This window comes from Rattus norvegicus, chromosome 8 (genome assembly GCF_021556685.1).
Source record: "Rattus norvegicus strain SHRSP/BbbUtx chromosome 8, alternate assembly SHRSP_T2T, whole genome shotgun sequence".
Lineage (NCBI taxonomy): Eukaryota > Metazoa > Chordata > Mammalia > Rodentia > Muridae > Rattus > Rattus norvegicus.
This window is the reverse complement of record NC_141541.1, coordinates 16,001,977-16,026,471: the sequence shown is the minus strand read 5'-3', so window position 1 is coordinate 16,026,471 and position 24,495 is coordinate 16,001,977. Positions and strand designations below refer to the sequence as shown.

The 24,495-nt window shown below is 38.7% G+C and overlaps 1 protein-coding gene across 2 annotated transcripts in view; it reads left to right on the top strand.

Moving 5' to 3' along the window:
• LOC120094358 (uncharacterized) overlaps positions 1 to 24,114 on the top strand; it is a 380,216-nt gene extending 356,102 nt beyond the window's left edge. The window contains exons 2-5 of one of the 2 annotated variants that reach the window (XR_015627484.1): positions 2,454 to 2,545; positions 20,354 to 20,433; positions 22,059 to 22,269; positions 23,636 to 24,109. The gene's annotated coding sequence lies outside the window, so the exon portion shown is untranslated. Of the gene's footprint in view, positions 1 to 2,453; positions 2,546 to 20,353; positions 20,434 to 22,058; positions 22,270 to 23,635 lie in introns of both variants that reach the window. The other variant, XM_087564113.1, reaches the window with a different exon arrangement.
• Positions 24,115 to 24,495: the final 381 nt, after the last annotated feature.

The following is a 24,495-nucleotide window of genomic DNA, read 5'->3' as shown; positions in this document are numbered from 1 at the left end:
GGTTAGATGTTCCAGGGCAGGGACAGAAATGGGTTGGAAGTGGTTCAACTGCTGCTGATCTCAAGTCTGAGATACCCGGGTCTGAGATCACTCATCTTCATCAATTCTGTCTGGTGGCATGGTCCACTTAGCCTACAGTTTTTTCCTCCATCATGTGGAATTTCCAGACTGAACTCAGGTAGTCAGACAGATTTACCCACAGACCCATCTTGTTTGTCTCTATTCTCACTTGTTGAGTCCTATGCAGAACCACACATTAAGCTACACTTACAATTTCTATAGCCTTCATCTCCAAAGTCTTATTACTCCCACAGACAGTTCTGATGGTCTGGGAACCACAGGGGTAGGTTTAAGTACAGTGATGACCACAATTTTCTGTATCACTCATTTTCCATTTATGTCATCAAAGAAAGTCACAACCTATGGAAGCAAAGTTTTATTTTGATTCACAGTTTTTGCTTTTCAGTCCATCAGTGTGAGGATAAATATCTCTGAGAATTGTAGCATGTTCTTGTCATTGTGGATCAGGAAACAGAGAACAGGGAATGCACTGTGCTACGTTTGTTTTTCCCTCCTGCGGTCAGAGTGGTTAGACCATGTGACGATTCTGAGCCACATTGATGATGGGTCTTTTCCCTTCATGTGACCCTTCTGTGAAAGGTCTTCACAAACACCAGATGTTTACTTTAGTCAGTTTGTCACATCAGTGACTCTAAATCCAGTTAAGTTTAGAGTGAATTTCAGGCTGGTCTTAAAGACCTAACATGAAGCCAATAGAGGCAGATGTGGCAGGAGATGAGTGAATGCATTTACAATGGGGTGGGGGCAGTGAGGGTCAAAATCTACTGAACAGTATGCACCTTAGTATCACTAGGGTATGTCATTGTTATGTTAGTGTCTGGCACCTGGTTTTTAGAGCTGCAAAAATGATCAGAATCATGTCAGTGCTTGTCAAGAGTCAACAACATGAAAATCTGATCAGGAGGTAAGGGCATAATACATTTATGTTGCTGTACGATGTGCTTTTGGGATGGGAAAGTTAACAGAATGATTAGGCACTAGGGTAACAGGACTTGTATAAAAAAACAAACTGGGTAGTACATTACCCAGTGGCACAAAGACTGCTTCCTTTCCATAGTAATTGTTAAGATTAAAGAACCTAATACACAGTTAACATCAGGAACTGCATTTGACAGTAGTCAGCATTGTAGAATCGATGGCTGCTGCTTTTCTTATTATTAATGATTGGACAGAGAACATTCATGAGGCTCTGAGAGGTTTGTTTTGACATGTTTATGGCAGTGGCTTAATCAAATGTTACTTATAACAGCATCCAAAGAGGATAATGTTTAATGAATTGAAATGTTTCCTTCATTTTACTTGGAAAAAAGAAATACACAGAATTAAAAATAAGCAAGCAAATAAAAAGTCAGAAGTGCCACCATTAACTATTTATGTATTTTTTGAGATTATTATGTCTTTGATGTACATGAGTGCCATGTCTACATAAACAGCAAAAGAGAGCATCAGGACCTATTACACATGATTGTGAGCTACCATGTGGTTTTTGGAGATTGAACACAGGACCTCTGGAAGAGCAGCCAGTGCACCTACATTCTGAGCCATCTCTCAGGCATTTGTAATCTATTTGAATCTCCTTATTCAGATTTGGATCATAACAATGATCTCACTTGTGCTGAGAGGCTTTATGCACGATTCACCATTTCAACCTTTATTTCGGGGGCGTTTACTGTTGTCCTCTTCGAGGCAAATCATTGTTGAGCTACATATTCATTCACATTGGTTTGCTTTTGCTTTTGACTTCTCCTTACTGCAGTGATGGTTATGAACCTGATAAGGCTGCAGGTGCCATTTACAAACATAATGGGAGGGCTAGGTTGGAGGAGGGAGTCAGTGCATGTTGGGAGCTCATGAATAATTTGCACCCATCAAATTTTACAATTCTTGAATCCAAGGCAGAATCACAGGCCAGATGGTTTAAGTTCAGGCCTCTGTTTTTATATTTGGGACTAGGGTCTGAAGAGAGCTTGCTTAGTTCTAAGTGACAGAGATGAACTCGTCTAGCTGGTATTTCATTCAAATACAGAGAGAGACAACTTCTTTCTTTCATGTAATTCTGTATCAATATTTAGTTATAGAATTATAGTCAGCATCTTCCCATAGACACGTGTGTGTGTGTGAATGTGTGTGTATGTATATGTACATATGTGTGCATGTGTGTGTACATGTACATGTGTATAAATAGGTGTTTCTATATGATTGTATATAGGAGCATGTGCACATGTATTTATGTATTTATGCATTTATGCAAGCAGAAGCCAAAGTTCAATTTTGGTAGCTTATTTAATCTATCTGCACCTTATTTTTCAGACAAGGTCTTTCACTGGACCTGCCATTCACTAACTGATATTTTGTTGTCCTTGCCTCCTCAGTTCTAGAATGGCAAGCACATGTCACCCAGCCTGACTTTTCATATGAATTCACAATCTTGAGCTTCAGTGGCTTTCAGTTTGCAAATATATATGTGAGTAATATATAATATGTTATATAATAATATATAAGTGAAATATACATATAGCACATATATAGTATAGTGTGTGGGGGGGTGAAAAGGGAGGTCTATTGGCACTGTAGAGTCCTTTTCATTTTTTAATTATTGAGTTTTTTGATGACATTTTTTATGGGTGTAGACATCACCCTTTGCTGGATATAAGGATCAAGCATGGGCTCTTTCCAACATAGGAGTTACCCCCAGTGTGCCCACTAAATACATATCTTTTGGGGAACAGAATTTAACACCTCTACTATACTGTAGCCATGGGTGATTTGAACTCTGATTCTTTTTGGGGGTAGGTGTAATGAACTGTATTGATAGAATTCACGAGAATAAGGCTCCTAAGGCTCTTCCTGCTATTCTGGTGGTCTGGGATGGAAACTGTTAAGGAGATGTTCAGAGTCCAGGTCTGAGTTGGAATAGGGACTCCTTGGAATCTGGGGGTTTCTTTCTTGCTCTTGTGTCCTTGCTGGGCTGGGTGGTCTAGGAAGTAATGTAGACCATGAGGTTCACTACCCTGTTGCTGTAGATATACTCATTGACATACCAGAAAATGAGCTTCAGAAAATTCTCATTGAGAGCAATGATAACCCTGGCATCAAAGGTGGAAGAGTAGGAATCACTGTTAAAGTTGCAGGAGACAAGTTCGCCCCTAGTTTAGGCCAAGTGCCTTTAGTGTGTCCTTGGATGCCTTTACTACTTTCTTGATGTCATCATTCTTTGCAGCTTTCTCAAGATGACATATCAGATCTATGGTGAACACATTGGAACATGGAAAGCCATGCCAGTTTGCTTCTTGTTCAGCTCTGGGATGGTCTTGACCACAATCTTGGCAGCATCAGTGGATGCATAGATGATGTTCTGGGTAGCCCCAAGATCATCACACCATAGCTTTCCAAAGGGGCCATCCACAGTCTTCCGAGTGGCCGTAATGGCATAGACTGTGGCCATGAGACCTTCTGCAATGTCATAGTTTTCATGGATAACCTTGGTCAACGGGGATCAACAGTTGGTGGTACATGAATCTTTGCTGACAGCCTTGACTGAGTTGTCATACTTCTCATAGTTTATATCCATCATAAACATGGGGGCACTGGCAGAATGGGCAGAGATGATATCCCTTTTAAGTGGGCCCCAGTCTCCTTCATGGTGGTGAGGACAGCAGTAGACTGCACAGCGTACTTGGCACCAGCATCAACCCATTTGATGTTGGTGGGATCTTGCTCCTAGAATATGGTGATGACTTTCTCTTTGATGACAAGTGTCCCATTCTCGACCTTAAATGTGTCTTTGAACTTGCCTGGGTAGAGTCATATGAAAATGTGTAATTATGTAGGTGGGGTCAATGAAGGAATCATTGATGACAGCAATCTCCCCTTTGCCAGATGAATTGGAAGCCTTGGTAAACAGACACCAAATACAGCCAAATCCATTTACTCCGACCTTTACCATCATGTCTAAGGGATGAGGCTGGCACTGCATGAGAAGATGTGGCTGTCTCTGGAACAGGGAGGAGCAGAGAGTCCACATGTATTCTTTAGATTCTGTTTCTTTGAGAAATAATGATGGTGATTACTATTTCGTGGTAGACACATACCTCTGTGACATTAAGTAAGTCTCCCAATAACTCTATGAGCTATGGGAGTTATGATCATCCCCATTTACAGTGAGCTTACTAATGTTGAGTAACTTGCCTAAGTGCGCTCCCTGTGGCTCCATAGACCATTCCAATGCAGTAAATCTGGGTATCTGAGAGAGCTAAGAATCCATAAGAGTCCCATGATGGCCTTCAGTATTATTCGTACCTTCACTGACGTTCAAACCACTAATCATCATAGTCCATAAGAGTTCTGTTCAATGTGTGTATCTTCTTGGTATTCCCATGACAAATGTAGCATCGTAAAAATGCACAAAGGAAAGAGAAAAATAGTCTTTACTCTATTAATTTTTATTATCACATTTTAAGTCTGAAGCTGGGGAAATAATTTCTTATTACCAGGCACATTAAATAGCCCAGGAAGCAGATCAATAATAGAATGCAGAGAGACCACATAGTACCCTTTTATCTCTGTCTTTGAGAAATACATCAAGTTTATCACTGCCCTTCCCCTATGCTATTCTTTCTTTCGGATTCAACTAAATTAGTTTCCTGTTACTCTTCTGCTTGGGTCCAGCTACACTTGAGGTGAGTTTCCATTTTGGCAGTGCCACCAACATGCTATTAATGCATAAGGCCAGTGTGACATCAGAATATCAACAATTGCAACCATTTTATGAAAAAAATCAAGAAGATTTTCAAAGTTTTGTTGATTTTTCAACTATCCAAGTTATAACAATAATTTGCATTTCAATATGTGGTCTCAAGACAAGCATATGTGAATAATTTAAGCAATTGTAAGATACTAAAGAGGCAGAATTTTTATAGCCCATGGCTTTTATGCTTATTACCCCAGTTATTTTTAGGTTATTCTGTATTCAGTAGTTTTACTAGTAGTGGATAAAATGGACCCTCCAAATGAGTTCTTTCTCTCCCTCTCCCTGTCCCTGTCCCTCTCCCTCTCCATCTTTCCTCTCCCTCTCTCCCTCTCCATATTAGGCAAACCTTATTTCTAAACCCATGGCAGATATGTTATGAAGCACATGGCTTAGTTTGAAGACTTACCCTTATTCAGAACAAAATGCTGTGCTGGATTGCAATACAGAACAGCTATGATCTCTTTGAACCGTACTTCTGAACTGTTTGTAGACCAGATTTCTGTGGATGTGTCCTGCAGTGCCTATATCAGAATTTTTGGGCAAAGTGATTTATTCAAGGTTCTGGTTACATGCTTAAATCTTTCCATTCAATAGTTTGCACTAAACCTAATTCAAGATAGCTGTTTAAAAAAACAAATAAGACCTAAAAACAGGATGAAAAATAGAAGCTGACTGATTACACTTTTTTCCATGGTTGCTGGGCTCAGAGGCAAGGTCTCACATTGCCTCACTCGATGCAGAGTGCACAAATCCTGGGTAGACTGTCCAGGTAGTTTGCCCTGGGGATGGGGATTCCTATCTCTGTTTCCAGAGTGGTAGGTGACTGCCGCCTGCCTTCTTTGTTCGTCTGCGGGTTCTGACAATCCAGTCTTTAATTTTATGCTGTGCAATGAGTACCATATCCACTGACCCATCCCCCACTCTGCATTTCATTCTTTATCAATCCCTCATTATGTTGCCACTAAAGAAACTTGCCTGTCATTGTTGCTTATTTTAACAGAAGGGTTTTATACATGTCACTGCACTTTGCAATTCATTAATAATTAAATGGTTATCAATTATGCTCACCACTATCTTATATGAACCATTTATAACTCAGCTCAAATATCATTCTAATAGTTGTATGTGGTGAATATTTTATTTGAACATAAAACAAAAATGCCTAGATGTTTGTAAACTGAATTAAAAGGTCTCGGCAAGAACATTGGTTGGGAGAAAATTGCTGGATTTGGGCCTCCCTCTGATGATCACAGGTATGCTGTCTTTGTCTTAATTTTCTTGGCCCCTTTCAATCCTAAACTGAAGTTCTTGAATGAACCAAAACTAATCATTTAAATCTTCATTGGTAGAAGAACCATATCTAAGTTAAGGGGAAATGATGCTTTTAAGAGATCTAAGCATTCTATCAGACCACTACGAACTAAGACTGGTCTTCAAGAACAAAAACAACAACAAAAACATAAACAAAAAACCAACAGAAACCCCAGGTATACATGGAAGTTGAACAATCCTCTACTCAATGATAACTTGGACAAGGAAGAAACAAAGAAAGAAATTAAAGACTTTTTAAATTTAATGAAAATGAAAGCACAACACACCCAAAGCTATGGGACATAATGAGAGCAGTGCTAAGAGGAAAACTCATAGCTCTGAGTGCCTGCAGAAAGAAACAGGAGAGAGCATATGTCAGCTGCTTGACAGCACACCTAAAAGCTCTAGAAGAAAAGAAGCTAATACATCCTACAGGAGTAGATGGCAGGAAATAATCAAATTAAGGGCTGAAATCAAGCAAGTAAAAACAAAAAGGACTATACAAAGAATCAACAAAACCAGGAGGTGGTACTTTGAGAAAATAAACAAGATAGATAAACCCTTAGCCAGACTAACCAGGTGGCACAGAGACAGTATCCAAATAAACAAAATCAGAAATGAAAAGGGAGACATAACAACAGAATCTGAGGAAATTCAATAAATCATCAGAGCCTACTACAAAAGCCTATACTCAACAAAACTGGAAAATATGGAGGAAATGGACAGTTTTCTAGACAGATACCAGGTATCAAAGTTAAATCAGGATCAGATAAACCATCTAAACAACACCATAAATACTAAAGAAATTGAAGCAGTTATTAAAAGTCTTCCAACCAAAGAGTCCAGGACCAGATGGGTTTAGTTCAGAATTCTATAAGATCTTCATAGAAGACCTCATACCAATACTGTCCAAACTATTCCACAGAATAGAAGCAGACAGAGCACTACCAAATTCCTTCTAAGAAGCCACAATTATTCTTATACCTAAACCACACAAAGACCCAACAAAGAAAGAGAACTTCAGACCAATTTCCCTCATGAATATCGATGCAAAAATACTCAATAAAATTCTTGCAAATCAAATCCAAGAACACATCAAAACGAATATCCATCATGATCAAGTAGGCTTCATCCCACCCATGCAGGGACAGTTCAACATACAGAAATCCATCAATATAATCCATTATATAAACAAACTCAAAGAAAAAAACCCATATGATCATTTCATTAGATGCTGAGAAAGCATCTGACAAAATTCAACATCCCTTCATGATAAAAGTCCTTGTAAGATCAGGAACTCAAGACCAATACCTAAACATAGTAAAAGCCATATATAGCAAACCAATAGATAACATTACACTAAATTGAGAGAAACTGGAAGCAATCCCACTAAAATCAGGGACTAGATAAGGCTGCGCTCTCTCTCTCTCTCTCTCTCTCTCTCTCTCTCTCTCTCTCTCTCTTTCTCTCTCTCTCTCCTTATTCAATATAGTATTTGAAGTCATAGCCAGAGCAATCAGACAACAAAAGGAGGTCAAAGGGATATAAATTGGAAAGGAAGAAGTAAAAATATCACTATTTGCAGATGATATGTAGTAAGTGATCCCAAAAGTTCCACCAGAGAACTACTAAGCCTGATAAACAACTTCAGCAAAGTGGCTGTGTACAAAATTAACTCAAACAAATCAGTTGCCTTCTTCTACTCAAAGGATAAACAGGTTGAGAAAGAAATTAGGGAAATGACACCCTTCATAATAGTCCCAAATAATATAAAATACCTCGGTGTGAGTTTAATCAAGCAAGTGAAAGATCTATATGACAAGAACTTCAAGTCTTTGAAGAACGAAATTGAAGATCTCAGAAGATGGAAAGACCTCCCATGCTCATGGATTGGCAGAATTAATATAGTAAAAATGGCCATTTTACCAAAAGCAATCCACAGATTCATTGCAATCACCATCAAAATTCCAATTCAATTCTTCATAGAGTTAGACAGAACAATTTGCAAATTCATCTGGAATAACAAAAAACCCAGAATAGCTAAAACTATCCTCAACAATAAAAAGACTTCTGGGGTAATCACCATCTCTGATCTCAAGCAGTATTACAGAGCAATAGTGATAAAAAACTGAATGGTGTTGGTACAGAGACAGACAGATAGACCAGTGGGAAAGAACTGAAGACCCAGAAATGAACTCACATACCTATGGTCACTTGATATTTGACAAAGGATCGAAAACCATCCAATGGAAAAAAGATAGCACTTTTAACAAATGGTGCTAGTTCAACTGGAGGTCAACATGTAGAGGAATGCAAATTGATCCATGCTCATCACCCTGTACAAAGCTTAAGTCCAAGTGGATCTTCACATCAAACCACATACACTCAAACTAATAGAAGAAAAAGTGGGTAAGAGTCTCGACCACATGGTCACTGGAGAAAATTTTTATGAACAGAATACCAATACCTTATGCTCTAAGTTCAAGAGTTGACAAATGGACCTCATAAAAATGCAAAGCTTCTATAAGGTAAAGGACACTGTCATTAAGACAAAATGGGAACCAACAGATTGGGAAAAAATCTTTACCTCCCCTACATCTGATAGAGGGTTAATATACAAAATATACAAAGAACTCAAAAAGTTAGGCTCCAGAGAGCCAAATAACCCTGTTAAAAAGGGGTACAGAGCTAAACAAAGAATTTTCAACTGAAGAATATCGAATGGCTGAGAAGTACCTAAAGAAATGCTCAACATCTTTAGTCATCAGGGAAATGTAAATTGAAGCAATCCTGAGATTCTACCTCACACCAGTCAGAATGGCTAAGATCTAAAACTCAGGTGACAACAGATGTTGTCAAAGATGTGGAGAAAGAGGAACACTCCTCCATTGTTGGTGGGATTGCAGACTGGTACAACCATTCTGGAAATCAGTCTGGAGGTTCCTCAGAAAATTGGACATTGCACTACCTGAGGCCCCAGCTATACCTCTCTGGGTATATACCCAAAAGATGATCCAACATACAACAAAGACACATGCTCCACTATGTTCATAGAAGCCTTATTTATAATAGCCAGAAGCTGGAAAGAACCCAGATGCCCTTCAACAGAAGAATGGATAGAGAAAATGTGGTACATCTACACAATGGAGTACTACTCAGCTATCAAAAACAATGTCTTCGTGAAATTCATAGGCAGATGGTTTGAACTAAAGTGAGGTAACCCAATTACAGAAAAACACATAGTATGCACTCACTGATAAGTGGATATTAGCCCAAAAGCTAGAATTACCCAAGATACAATCACATGAAGCTCAAGAAGGATGACCAAAGTATAGATGCTTCACTCCTTAAAAGGTGGAACAAAAATATTTTAGGAGGAGATATGGAGGAAATGTTTGAAGCAGAGACTAAAGGAATGCCCATTTAGGGCCTGCCCTACATGGTGCCCATATATATACAGCACCAAAACTGGATAAGATGGATGAAGCTAAGAAGTGCATGCAGACAGGAACTGGATATAGATGCCTCCTGAGAGACATAGCCAGAGCATGTCAAATACAGGGATGAATGCTAGAAGCAAACCACTGAACCAAGAAGAGGAGCCACATTGGAGGAATTAGAGAAAGGATTGAAAGAGCTGAAGGGGCTTGCAACCCCATAAGAACAACAATGCCAACCAACCAGACCTCCCAGGACTAAACCACTACCCAAAGACTATACATGGAGTGACCCATGTGTCCAGCTGCATATGTAGCAGAGGATGGCCTTTTTGGGCACCAATGGAAGGAGAAGTCCTTGGTCCTGCCAAGGTTGAACGCCCAGAGTAGGGGAAAATGGAGAGGATGGTTGGGGGGAGGTGGATGGGGAGGGAAACACCCTTATAGAAGAAGGGGAGAGGGATGGGATAGGGGGCTTATGTCTGCAAAACTGGGAAAGGGAATAACTTTTGATATGTAAATTTAAAAATATCCAAAGAAAGAGAGAGAGAGAGAGAGAGAGAGAGAGAGAGAGAGAGAGAGATCTAAGAAGAGCATGCTGCCTAAGGTGAGGTGAGAAGTGCCTATCAGTTATGGGTACTTTGTTCTTTTCACTGGCCACACCTCTGGGGTACATTTAAAGGACAGTATAGAGTCTTCTAAAGCAGTATTAATATTAACATATTGTATCAGGTTTTATCCAAAAACAATTTTCCAATAATCCTTTCAAGTGAAAATGAGATTTTATAAAATGACCCCCTCTGTCCCTGTGACAGAGCTAGGGTCTTTCAACTTTTCTTTGTTGACTCCTCCCCCAGGTTCACTGACTGTTGCTTTCTGCCTTGTTCTGTTGGTTCAGCAGTGTGGATCTTTATCTACCCAATGAGAAGAGGTCCGCTGAGCAGTGCAGATGCCTGAGCTCAGTGTACTCCTAAGGTTTAAGGTCAGATGATGGAAAAGGTGGTTTCTCTCCTGACCGACACCCTTGCTTTGCTGCCTACTTGAGTTAGGGAGCACAGAGGCTTTTCTGTGACATTTGACTTTTCAGTTTCACATGTGAATTTCTGACTGAACTTCCAACTTTTAGTTATGACTTGAGTCCAACTGTTCCTTTTCACAGACTGAATACAAACAACAATTTATAAAGAGGTAAGGACATTTCTATTAAAATAACAACATTGAAAAAGACAACTAGAAAAGTTATATATTATTAGGAGTGAATAAAAAAAATCATTGCATAATATTCTTAGGCTGTTTCAGACTAGATTTTATAGAATCTTAAAATATATTTAATCAGGAAATGTCAAAAGAATATCTTAAATCCTATATATATAATTTTTATGATATAATATGACCTTTTATTTGAATGAGAAAAATATTATAATAATCTTTAGGAAAACTGCTTGTTCTGTGAACCATTATTATTAGTTAATATTAATAGTATATATTACAGAATCTGTGTATCTTCCATGATCTTGGGAATTCACTTGAGGAGACAGATATGACATCACAGGCATATCTGCATAACATATATTACTGTCACTGGCTGGATGGGTCCATCTGCTCATGAAGGGTAGAACGCAGGCACAGACTGGTTCTGAAGTGAATACAGCTGCTCAGATGCACAGCAGTTATGAAAGGATGTGCAGTGAAAGCTAGGTTTGCTGCTGTGTGACTGTCACCCAGCATTAGGGAGATATTGGCAGGAGGATCAGGAGTTCAAGGCCATCCTCAACTATGTACATACACGAAGACATCTTAGGTATATGATGCCAAATGAACCAAGTCAACAAATGGACAAAAGAACCACATTTGACCATAGGCCTGAAGATGCATACTTTAGTTTAGGTGACAGGATTTGAATATTTATAATCTATCTGAAATAGGGAAGAGATGGGACACATGCACTAGTTTTCAGAAAGCTGAAATGTATGTATTTGCATTGCAGCTTCCCTTGGATCACACCTTGCTAAGACATTACACTGGAGCCATAATGGGCCTTAACGACAGTCAACCCATCACCATCTTGCTGGTCATTGGTCCTTACTGGTTTCTCATAAATTCTTAGTTTTCTGCAAGAAGAACATCTTCCTAAATATTATAATGGAATGCTGTGGTGCTTTTGTTGTGGTTTCCTGTTTAGGAGGGAACAGCTGGTATGGTCCTAGTGGAGGACAGATGTCATTGAAGGTGGGTTTTGAGAGAGTAAAGACTTGTGCCATTTTGAGTTTGCTGACTCTGCTGTTTATGGTTTGAGGCAGAAGTTCTCAGCTACTTCTCCAGATACAATGTCTTTGACCTGTTGCCATGATGTCTCCATCAATATGTACTCCGAATCCTTTGTAGCCAACAAGCACTTCCTCCTATAAATTGCCTTGGTCATGATGTTTTATCAAATAAATACAATATCAGCTAATATAGGCCTCCAGAAACTTGACAATTTCATTTGTTATCTGTAATATATTTGTCACTTTTGTGAACATACAAGATTCTTACACCAATACAATAGGAGCAAGAGTCCATAGTGGTGGTTTACAGCTCAGTTAACGCATTGCGAATGACTTAAAGTCCTTCCTGCACAGGGCTCTGGGTAACACCACCTCCTAGAATGATCAACTGCACCCTGTCTTCTCACTTACGAAGTCATCTCTACTATGTGGCTCACAAAATGCACCTGGAACCTGCAAAAGGTTCAGACTCAATAAAAAGGCAAAAACAAGCTGGGAACGAGCAGTCCTCACTCTATTCTTCCTGACTGAGGGTGGCGTGATGAGTTGCCTCCTGCTCCTGCTGCCGTGCATTCCTCTCATGACAGACTGTATCAGCAGAAAGTGTAGGAGTGAAAATCAGCCTCTCCTTACTCCATCCTCCTCCCTCCCTCCCTCCCTCCCTCCCTCCCTCCCTCCCTCCCTCCCTCCTTTCATCTCTCCATCCCTCCCTTCTTTCCTTCAGTAGCTTTTTTCACATATTTCATTGCAACAAAGAAAAGCATAACAATCACCAGGATTTATCATAGGACGTATGTTTGTCCCTAAGACAGGCTGCGTTCTATTATGCATAGGCAAGAAATGTCTCAGATTTAAAACCACATTGACACAATAGCATCTGGGCACACATTAATGTATCTGAATGAAGATAAGCAACTGTTTTTATAATATTGACATGTATAAAGAATTAGTCAATATGTATTTATCGTGATATATGGCAGTCATGTTGCCAAGCTTTGAAACCAGTTTGAAAAGTAACCAAAATGCTAATGTGATATTGCCTGAAGCTTCTGTGTCAGAAACTGGTAACAATAAATGATATTGTCAATATTGAAAACTACTTATTATATAAACGTATTAAGTTCTTAAAATCTAAGGGTTTACAGCTGGGACGAGTTTGGAGTGCTTCTCTGGTTAAGGTGTGATGTATTGGTGCAGCTGCAGAGATTTGCAAGGTCACATTTTAAGTAGACATTCACTTACGTTAAGCCACAGAGAAATGAAATCCCATTCACTCAGTAAGAGGTACTGTATGTGAATGAAAGCAACTCTGAGTACATGGAAAGAAAAATAGTCAAACTTCACCAGGTTTGCATATTGGAAATTAGGAGGAAAAACAGTACAAAGGGCATTTTTAAATTATAACTTTTCTTTATCTTTGAGGTTTTCATTCATGTACACACTAAAATATGATCATACATACCCACCATTTTCTTTATCCAATTCCTCCATATTTCTTCCAATGTGTCCCTCTTAAATTCATGTCCCCTGCCCACATTTTTGATAACTCACTAGGTCCAATTTGTATTGCCTATATGTGCATTGGTGTGGGGCCATTCACTGGAGCTCAGGAAAGCTACCACTGAGAACATCATTAACGGAAGAAATATTATCCCTTCCTTAACAGGTATCAGCTGCCTGTAACAGCTCCTTACTAATAGGTGAGGGTGGACCACAAGATACCCCTAACCCCCATTAATACTGGAATTTTGACTGGCTTAATCTTGTATAGGTTTTGTGCTTGTATGGGTAGCTGTGGCTGCTATGAATAGTTCATTAGTGTGATAGCCATGATGTATTGAGAAAACAGCACTTCACAGAACTTCTGTTCATCCTATGTCTTAAGAACATCATTCTTTGAAGGGGCTCAAGACCCCATATGAACAACAATGCCAACCAACCAGAGCTTCCAGGGACTAAGCCACTACCCAAAGACTATACATGGACTGACCCTGAGCTCCAACCTCATAGGTAGCGATGAATATCCTAGTAAGAGCACCAGTGGAAGGGGAAGCCCTGGGTCCTGCCAAGACTGAACCCCCAGTGAACGTGATTGTTGGGGAAGGGTGGTAATGGGGGGAGGATGGGGAGGGGAAGCCCATGTCAAAGGGGAGGGGGAAAGGTTAGGGGGATGTTGGCCCGGAAACTGGGAAGGGGAATAACAATTGAAATGTAAATAAGAAATACTCAAGTTAATAAAGATTAAAAAAATCATTCTGTTATCCAACATGGGACTCCTGCCATAGTATTAAAAAATGCAGAAATGAATTAGAAAAACATCAAGGAAGGAGCATCTCCTCTGATCTAATAGGATGTACTGTCTAAGGAATAGTAGCATTTAATGCATTGAGGTAAACTATGAGTCAGTAGAACATAGATGCTATCATGACAAAGTCTATGGTTATTATAACTATATACACAGCTGTGTTGATGTCTTATGTGGACAATGCATTAAGTATGGTTTATTCTATCAAATAGATCCCGTCATTTACATTTGCTCTTCTGTTGTTGGGTTAATGTCACCCTTGATCTTTTTCCTCAGTCCATGTAGTTATTATTGATTCTTTTCCTACTTTCTCTGTGCACTTACCCCTTTACTTTAATCTCAGTGCTAAGGCTTTGGTTGAGGTCCTCCTTATGTGCATTGAAGCTGTCACAGATGAGCTCTGGGGTCTGCCTTTGTAAATCTGCTGAACCATCCCATTTCACACAGCTGGCTGCAGAGAGCCATTGCTAAAGCACAAATCTACCATTTTCAGATTAGTATCCAAAACAATGGGCTTTATTATGCTTTCATAAATGTCTATCACAGTATTTTTGAACATATTGCAAAGAATCCTTGCTGATGTCACATACATGTAATGTAATTTATACGAAACTCCATTGGATATTTGTACTACATTTTGTTGACACGGTTGTTCATAGAAGTTTACATTAGTTGCATTAGCTGTTGTGAATAGTGGACGGCCGAGCATCTCTATGACATACTGACTTAGAATTCTCCAGGAATGAGTAGAGGATTAGCATAGCTGGGTCCCCTGGGGGTTCTAATTTTAGTTTCCTGGCTAACATCTATACTAGTTTTCACAATGGCTACATCTGTTGCGGTTAAAATCAAAAATGGATGGTCGGCTACTGGTATGTGCGCGTTCCTACTGTGCGGGAGCAGTGTGCCCCCCGTCTCTCTGCCAGCTGCTTCCTTACACTTCCCTTGGCAGGTAGTCACCACACTTGACATAAACATCCATGCTTGGGCCACTCTAGTGTCACACCATGCTACGATAGCCCCAGGCATTCTATTGGCCGCCCCCTCTAGGCTGTCTTTCTGCGCATTGGGAACTTTGCTCACATCCCCTATAGCCCAGTAAAATCAAAGTTCTAGAAACTTGTAATTTATCAATCAGATTTATATGTTAAATTCTCAATCCACAATACATCTACACAATAAGCTTACAACCAATTGATAAGGATATAAACCTCCCACCTAGATAAGATAAATTTGCTAATAAAAATCCATTCCAGCAACCTTGGCAATTCAAGACCACCCAGATCTGGGTCATCCTTCTCCATGTCCATCTTGATTCTCCTTTCTTCCCCTACTCTCCCACCTTACAAAAGCTTATTTTTTTACTGTCCAATCATGGCTTTGACCTACCTTGTCTGCCTTCGCCTGCATAATGACACCAGCCTACACTTTTTCTAATGAATGGACAATAGTGCAGATTACTTACGTAGTTAGATGGTTTTCAAAAATGTCAGAAATGCACCAAATCTGACATTTAATGTTATTTATCTTTTGTTGAGACATGTGTGCTCCTACAGATCCCCTTTGGTGGATTCAAAGAAATTGGACATCTCCACCTCCAGGGGTGGCAAGACAGCCACTGGGCAAGAGTTACCTCAATTCATCTACACACTAAATACTGTCCAGAAAAGGACATGTTACAGAATAAGTTGACTGATAATTTCTGCCAAGCCAGAGTGACCAGCCCTTCGAAATTCTGGGTTTCAAAAGTCTGTCAGATGATCCTAAGCCAGAAGGTTGAAGACTTGCTCTCATGTGTGCAAGTAGAAAATTGTGTCTACAATCTGAATCAGTTCTAGAAGCTATGTTAGGCTTCCTATTTACAGATATATTGATCATTCTCAGATTTCTGATGGGGTTGAAGACTGACTATAGTCTCATAGCCTACTCAGGCTGTTTACCTTTGAGAATACATATTTAATTAGATTGTTATCAGATAATATACAAGCTAGACAGGATATAGTATGGAGTTTAAGCCTTCCTTAAGCTAAAATAGATAACTAAATATTCTGTTTTACTGATAAAATGTTGGACTGGGTATTAGGTATATTTTATGCTTTTATTTTTTATGTCTTTTCTTTTTTCATCTTTATTAACTTGAATATTTCTTATTTACATTTCAATTATTATTCCCCTTCCCGGTTTCTGGGCCAACATCCCCCTAACCCCTCCCCCTCCCCTTCTATAGGGGCGTCCCCTCCCCATCCCCCCATCACCACCCTCCCCCCAACAATCAGGTTCACTAGGTGTTCAGTCTTGGCAGGACCAAGGGCTTCCCCTTCCACTGGTGCTCTTACTAGGTTGTTCATTGCTACCTATGCAGTTGGAGTCCAGGGTCAGTCCATGTATAGTCTTTGGCTAGTGGATTAGTCCCTGGAAGCTCTGGTTGGTTGGCATTGTTGTTCATATGGGGTCTCAAGCCCCTTCAAGCTCTTTCAGTCCTTTCTAAGATTCCTTCAACGAGGGTCCTGCTGAGAGAGACAGTCAGAATACAGCAAATACATAGGCGAATACCATCATTAAACCACTGAACTATTTTATACTTTTAAATTGCAAGATGATAATAGTTTTGCTCAACTTATATTTGAAAGAAACTTTTTAAAAAATTAAACAGAAGGGGTGAAGTGTAGGTTGATGTCATTATGCAGGTGAAGACAGACAAGCTAGGTCAAAGCCATGATTGGACAGTAAAAAAAAATAAGGCGGGACAAAGCTTTTGTAAGGTGGGAGAGAAGGAGAAGAAAGGAGAATCAAGATGGAGACAGGGACGGATGGTCTAGATCTGGGTGGTCTTGAATTGCCAAGGTTGCTGCGATGGATTTTGTAGGCAAATTTATCTCATCTAGGTAGGCGGTTTATGTCCTTATCAATTAGTTATAAGTTGATTATGTAGATGTACTGTGGATTGAGAATTAAAGATATAAATCTGATTGTTGGGTTACAGTTTGTTGAGTCTTGATTTTTCTGGGTAGTTGGGAGTTTGTACTTTAACTACCAGGGTGCAGCTGTTGGGAGTGTGGGCCATGTCCATGGCAGGGAGCCATGATAGGCCAGCCACTCCTGGACTTCTAGAACCATGGTTTTTCTGCATAGCTGGAACCAGAGAGTTCAAGACTAGCAGAGAGCCTTCAGGAGATACGAATCTGAGATAAAGTAGCACTAGTTCCAATGGCCGGTTGGAGCCAGAGTTAGTGACTGCCAGGGTATGTGTGGGAACTGGCTCTGCCGCTTTTTTATTTTTACTGCAACAACATCAATTTATGTTCTTATCAGAAGTGCAAAAAAGTTTTCTCTTTCTCCATACTCTTGCCAAAATTTGTTGTTTGTTTTCTTGGTGATAGTCATTCTGACTGAAGTGAGATGGAACTCAGCACAGTTTTGGTATTTATTTCTCTGATAACAAAGGGTATTGAATCTATTTTTGTATAATTATGAGGCATGTGTATTTTTATTATTGAAACTGTTGGCTCATTTAGTTTGCCCATTTACTTATGGATTATTTGATTTCTGACATTTATTTTTTTTAAATTATTGTTTGTTCTGTCAGACGTAAATCTGATGAGTTTTCTCTCTGTGTGTATGCCTTCCCTCGCAGAACACAGTTTTATAATTTATTCTGTAATAGTCCATCATTCCACTGCCAAGTGTTGTAACAAGATGATACACCAAGAGGCTCTTGTCTATTTTCTTTCTGTCTTTTCTGCTAGCCTTCCCAGGACTTCCTTAGAAGATGCCACATCTCATTGGTTATATGTTTCATTGAGGTAGGTTTTCTTTTTCTATTTCCTGGATGCTCAAACTTCTTTCAGACCCAGATCAGTCTTCACCCTTTTGAGTGAAGTTTCTCTGTTCTACCCCTCTTCTTCTTAGCCATCAGTCCATCTAACCTTACAGTCTGCCTATGTCGCTCTCACCTTGGCCTTGAAGAAAGCAGACTTTACTGACTTACGCATTGTCAATGTCTAATGTAAGACTTGACATACTATCTGGAATGTCAAGAATATTATTAATTGAATGGGTTTTTAATACATTTGAAATATGGAAGGAATCTTTTGAAGCAAACCTTTTATGTTGTCTTCAAAGTGTAATGAAAGATTTAAGTGAAACAAACAAACAAACAAACCACAACAACACTGATTAGACAGTAACTACTTCAACCCTACTGGCTAAGCTTTGTTGTAGATGAGACATGGATTTGACATTTCAGTTCATTCATGAGAAAAGAGAAGTCAATGAATTTAAATACCTTGGCCTAATCCACAGAAGTAGGTGAGAGAAGGCTATGATTTTTGAGGTGCTAGTTTAAGTATTTTCTATTTTTCTATTTTGCACATATTGTGACTTCTATGCTGTGATGTCACCTCAACACATTTTGTTTTATTATCCTTTAAGGATCATATGATTTAGAACATTCTAAAAATGTCAAGTGGTGTTTCTTATAGGATCCTAATAAAATCAACATTTTGTGTCAGTCTATAAATTCAGTGTCCCCAACTATGATCTCTCCAACCATATGAACAAAGTTCTGATTTAATGCTTCAGGAAGAAATAATTAAACTCGTGGAGTTAATCTTGGAAAAAATCTTTGAATTTTAATTTAAGCCTCTAATTCTTAAATGACCTTTACAACCAAACAACACAATCACATTTACAGTTAAACAAACATGAAAAGCATTAGCTATATGTCCTTAAAGACTGTAATTATTTTTAACCTTAACCTTTAAAAATTGTGGTTATTTGAATATAATTACCTAAAAGTAATATTGCATAAATATTATCACCATCCTATCTTTTGTTTTGCATTGATATTCATAGGACATAGCACAGGTGTCCTGGTGGTTTTCTCATTTTTATTTGGCCTTTGCTGGATAGAAATACTGGCATTTCAAAACTCATCATTGCCTTAGCCTTGTTTTTGTTTCTCTAGGGATTTACTTTGCTGTGGCTAACATATTTATTTTGTTGTTACTAGTTTGCAACAAGAAGAACATAGATTTATGGTGAAAGAAAGCATATTGAAATTCTGATTGTGCCATCTACTGGTGCTATCTTTGGACAGTGCAATTAATCTTTGTGAGATTACATTTACTAATCAGTAGCACATGATCGTAGTATCCTTCCTGTGGAGTCAAACTTTACAGAGTCAGTTTATTGATAGTGTGGACTTGATCTGGTTTACCACAATATTGGCAGACACAGTGATCCTACTAAATCATCATGTGGGGTCCCTGCAAATCCCAAGATAACTTATACATTTAAGTTACATTGTATGGTATGTTTTTATTAAATGGAGGAGGTATGTTTGATACATTATCAGGATCACATGTTCTTCATAGAATAAATCAACATAATAATATTGCTCAGTGTGAGTACTGTGGTTATAGCTTAATGCTAGAACTGCCTAGCATTCAGAAGGTCCTGGGTCCATCCCACACACTGGAAAACAACACAATTTACTATATTTCTATATTACTATACACAACAAACACTGGCAACCACACAATTTATGATATTTCTCTGTTAAGAAAATTGCTATTTCCCGGGGACTAAACCACCATCCCAAGAGAACACAGGGATGCACCTATGGTTCCAGCCGCACATGGAGCAGAGGATGGCCTTGTCAGGCATCAGTGGGAGGGGAGGCTTTTGGTCCATCAAGGCTCAGTGCCCCAGTGTAGGGGACTGTTAGGGCAAGGAAGTGGGAGGGAGTGGGTAGGTGGGTAAGAGAGCACCCTCATAGAAATAAAGGAGGGGAATAGCAGGTTTCCAGATGGAAAACTGGGAATTAGAATAACATTTAAAATGTAAATAAAAATGCAATTAAAAAAGAAAGCCACTATTAATATTCTTTTATATATATATTTGTCACAAGACCAGAAATTGTTCTAAGTTATAAGACAAGAATGGACATCTTGCTGTCATAATGTAAATAGATCTTAGGGTAAGTTTGCATTAGAGTTGATGTCAATAAATTGGTCTTCAAAAATTATATCAATTTATATTTCTTCCATTGCTACATGGGACTTTCTAATTCCAAACTTACTTTAAAATATTCATATTCTTATTGTTAGTTTTTACCATCCTTCTGTGAACAAATTGCCATCTCTTTCTTGAACCTAACAAAAACTAATTAAGTAACAAACATCTATCCCTACTTCCTAAGGAGGCTAGAAGTCCAAGAGGCATTGTTATATTCTTGGTGAGGACCGTCTTCTGGGTTACTTCCTTACAAGTCTCTCACTGGTAAGTGTTTAGGGAGCTGAGATTTAAGGGCTCAATGACAAGTGAAAATTTTATTCCTGTGACCTCTCCTAAACCTAGTCACCTCATTAAAGGCCCTACTTAATTGCTGTCACATTTAGGATTAGAACTTCAATTATAAGAATTGAGGAAGTGACAGAAACTTTCATTCCACAGTATTTATCATTTGTCTAGAACACTAGAGGTATAAGTTTCTGACATAGCTTTACCTTTATGAAATTTGTACTGTATTGAGAAGGCTGTGAAAGATTTATACAATACAAACCAGGAAAGGGACAATGGCTAACAAACCAAGATTCTGCATCATATGTGATAGTCAAGTAGAATTGTCACTTTTGTGAATGCCTAAGTGAGGATATCTCATTCAAGTCCCTGTGGCCATTACTATTTGCCTCTGGTGTGATGGCTTCTGGCTGTAGCTGGGACTATACCAGGAAGAAATTCTCTGTCTACAATATTTTACCAGTTTTAGTGACATGAGCCAGAACAAAGATATAGCATCCAGAAATGGTCTCTAAGTGATGCTGGATCAGAACCAATGGTCAATGAGTTCCGTTTTTCAGCATGAGTTACCTATTCATTTTCAACCTTTCTCAACTTCCTTCACTTCCTCACGCAAAAATTTCATTTACCCATGCTTCCTAGGGTTATTTCCTAGACTCATTACTTGCTCTAAAACAGTGATGCTTGCTTTATAGAACACATGGTATAGAGAAGGAAGCTGAATCAGGTGTGTCAATAAAGAAAATTTCATGTTGTGAGTTCATCCTGTGGCTGGGCTCATTCCTGATAATCAATGTTGACATAATCAGAGTTTAGTAGACAGATATTTCCTTTCATGAACAGAGGGATATCTATATGTCCTTCTGTTACCCAGACCTTCAGGCCTTAACAAACCTGGAATTGAATGTCACAAATTGCCAATATATTTCTTTTTCATATGACGATAATGGTGTAAGAAATGTTTACTCAAAGTCCACCTATTTGTTCCACCTTGACTCAATGTTACTCACATTCTTTACTACAAAAGATGTTAATATACGAAGTACATCAGTAGAAATGATGATCCTAGTCACTGTTATTTTGATGGTAAATCACATTTTGTTACCATTGTGTATGATTTTTTTTTGCTGTAGATTTAGGGTAAATAAAACTTCACAATATAAGGAAATTTTCATTTATCCTTATTACTTTTCAATAGTTTTCTTTTTAATATTTTAAGTACCCTTTTACTTTACTGAACTTTTTTTCCACCCATGAAATGGCAACTGTGTGTTTTCTCTTTTTATTGGAAGGTGTTACTTGAGTTAGATGCCCAATCTTTAGAGTTTGGCACATCTGCTATGACTTGACTCCTGTCTTTCCCTTCAAGAGAATGTGAGGTAGTTATTTTTACACTAAATTTCACCATCTATCAATTACATACAAATAAAAACTCTATTGTATTACCGTGGTGAGTGAAGCATAACTCATAAGTTACTACATCTTTAGAGTCTAAGTAGATGTATTTATCAAAAGTTATAAGATACTAAAGTAAAAAAAATTGATGTAAATATTCCTTGTTCCTAAGCATTTGCAACATTCTGCTTTTGTGAATTGCATTACAGAAGGCACCAAGATGAAAACAAACGGATAAAATCAACAAAAACATCTGCTTTACCCCTGGCCATGTAGTGAAATTAATCAAGAGCTACTGACATACAGATGGAGCACAAGAACCATAAAACACGAAACTTAAAATATAAGAGCGCTTTAGAAAGCTTCTAATGAAAATGTAGTCTTCAGACGTATGAGCCACGGACATGGATGACAACAAAGGTAGAGCCATTGCGGGCAGGTAGAAGGTTATGAGGAAGCGCCACACAGGCTAAAACGTAAAAATGCAAAAACACCTAGGGTTTATGTTTATTTTCTGCTTTTAATAAAGTAATAACGTTGATTTTTTTGTACATTTTAAGCACAGTGTGCAGTATGCACATTCTCAGTCTTCTGAAGTGTGTGAGACCACTTACAGCATTTTATTAGTTTTGGTGTTTCTTTTTCTTGATAATAGTAGTATATGCAACTTTGGAAAGATAAAACTGGTTCAGTTGATCTACACTAGATCATTCTGCCTGAGTAAAATTCCATTGTATCTAAAATTCCAAAGTATAACCATGTGTTTTCAGAGACTATGCTTAAAGGAACCAATTTTACTAGCACACTCAGGGTTATTACTACTGAGTGCCTTATTGCAAATAACTATCTGTGGCTGAGGGCTGTTGGTAAAATTCTTGGTGCATAAGCAAGGAGACCTGAGTTTGATGTCCTGGGCATATAAAATATCCAGATATGGTACATATACTTTTGTTCCAGCAGTGAGCAAGTGAAGATAGGCACATTCCAGATCCCTCAATAATTTCTTCTGTTTAAAATTTCCCATTAGCTATCTTATCTTATGTGGGAAGTTCTAGGCCAGCAAAAGACTCTGTCTCAAAATACAAGCTAAGGTGGTTCTCACCCAAAATTGTCTTAGAACACTGGATACACAATAGTGAATATATGTGACACTACCCCCCCCCCCATCACCACAATCACCACCACCAGAAGCAGCAGCAGCAGTAGCAGCAAGCAGCAGAATAGGACATATTATTTTTTCAATCCTCAGTCTCAATTCTATCTGCATATTTAACAAATGTACTACTATCAAAATTAAAATAAACTTTAAGAAAATACTACATTCAAATCACCTTTCCATGTTGCAATGCCTTTGTGTTGAATTTTAATTAAAACATCTTTAGAACTGGCTGACCTGAATTCAGTGGTTCAGTTAATAAGCATTCTGAGTCTTTGTATTTTTCCCTTTTGCCTCCTACTTTTATATAAGAAGTTGTTTATACGCAGACAGCAAGATTGTCACTTCTACAAATCACCAGAGAATAAAGAGGAAGATCGTTTTTATAACTCATAAGATGCATTGTGTTTTCCCTTCTGTATAAACAAAATTTGTTTATTTAAGTTCGTGCTTGTGTGAATGTGTGTGTGAATGTTGGTGAGTGTAGAGTCCTTGCTGAAGCAGGAAAGAGGGTATTGCAACCCCTGGAGCTGGAGCAGTTGTGAGCTCCTCAGCTTAGGTTCTGGGAAGTACAAATCGGGTCTTGAAGAGCATGAGATGCTGTTAACTGTTGTCTCTCTACAACCACAGGTGCAAAGGCCTGGAGTCAAATATTAAACTGAGCTCCGGAGTCCTTTGAAGGAGAGAGAAGAGGTATCAGAGGAAGCAGGGATACCTGGGACACACCAGGAGAACTGGATCCGCTGGACCTACTGACCAGGACTCACAGATATTTGAAGAGATCAGAGAGTCTGTAGGGGTCTGACCTACACCTCTGCATGTATGTTATGGCTGATTGGTTGATGTTCTTGTAGAAATTCTAAGGGGAGGGGTGTCCCAGACTCTTTTGCCTACTTGGGAAACCCCAATGCGACTGGACTTACTGTAGCTTGCTATGCAGTGTTTGGTTGATATCCCTGGGAGAGCTGCTCTTCTCTGAGAGGAGGGGGAAGGGTGGATCTGAGGGAAAGGGCAGGTGGGGAGGGGCTGGGGAGTGGGAAACTGCTGTCAGGATGTAACATATGAGAAAAGAATAAAAATAAAGTAAATGAATGCAGATAAGGCAAACAAAACAGCGTGTGAGTACGTTTTCTCAGTCTTTCTTGTGGCATATGCTTATGCTTTTGTAATTCTACATATTTTATATCAGATTCTTACATTTTATAAACCACTGAGCCAAATCTTTGCACACAGTTAATTATTTCATGTGAAGAAATTTGCTTAATGCTTGCATTTTTCACTCGTGTGCTAAAGGCATTTGACTGTAATTTTGCATCTTCAACTGTCAGAAGAGTAAGGATGACACATCAGAAGGAAGACTGAATGCATTTGCTCTCATTACCTCTGCAGGGGGCTCTTTTTTTTTATTTATACGAAGTTTCTAATGGAGGCAGAGTTTTATGGTAAGGAAAAACAAATTGTACCCTAAGGTGATATTTCCATCTTGATGG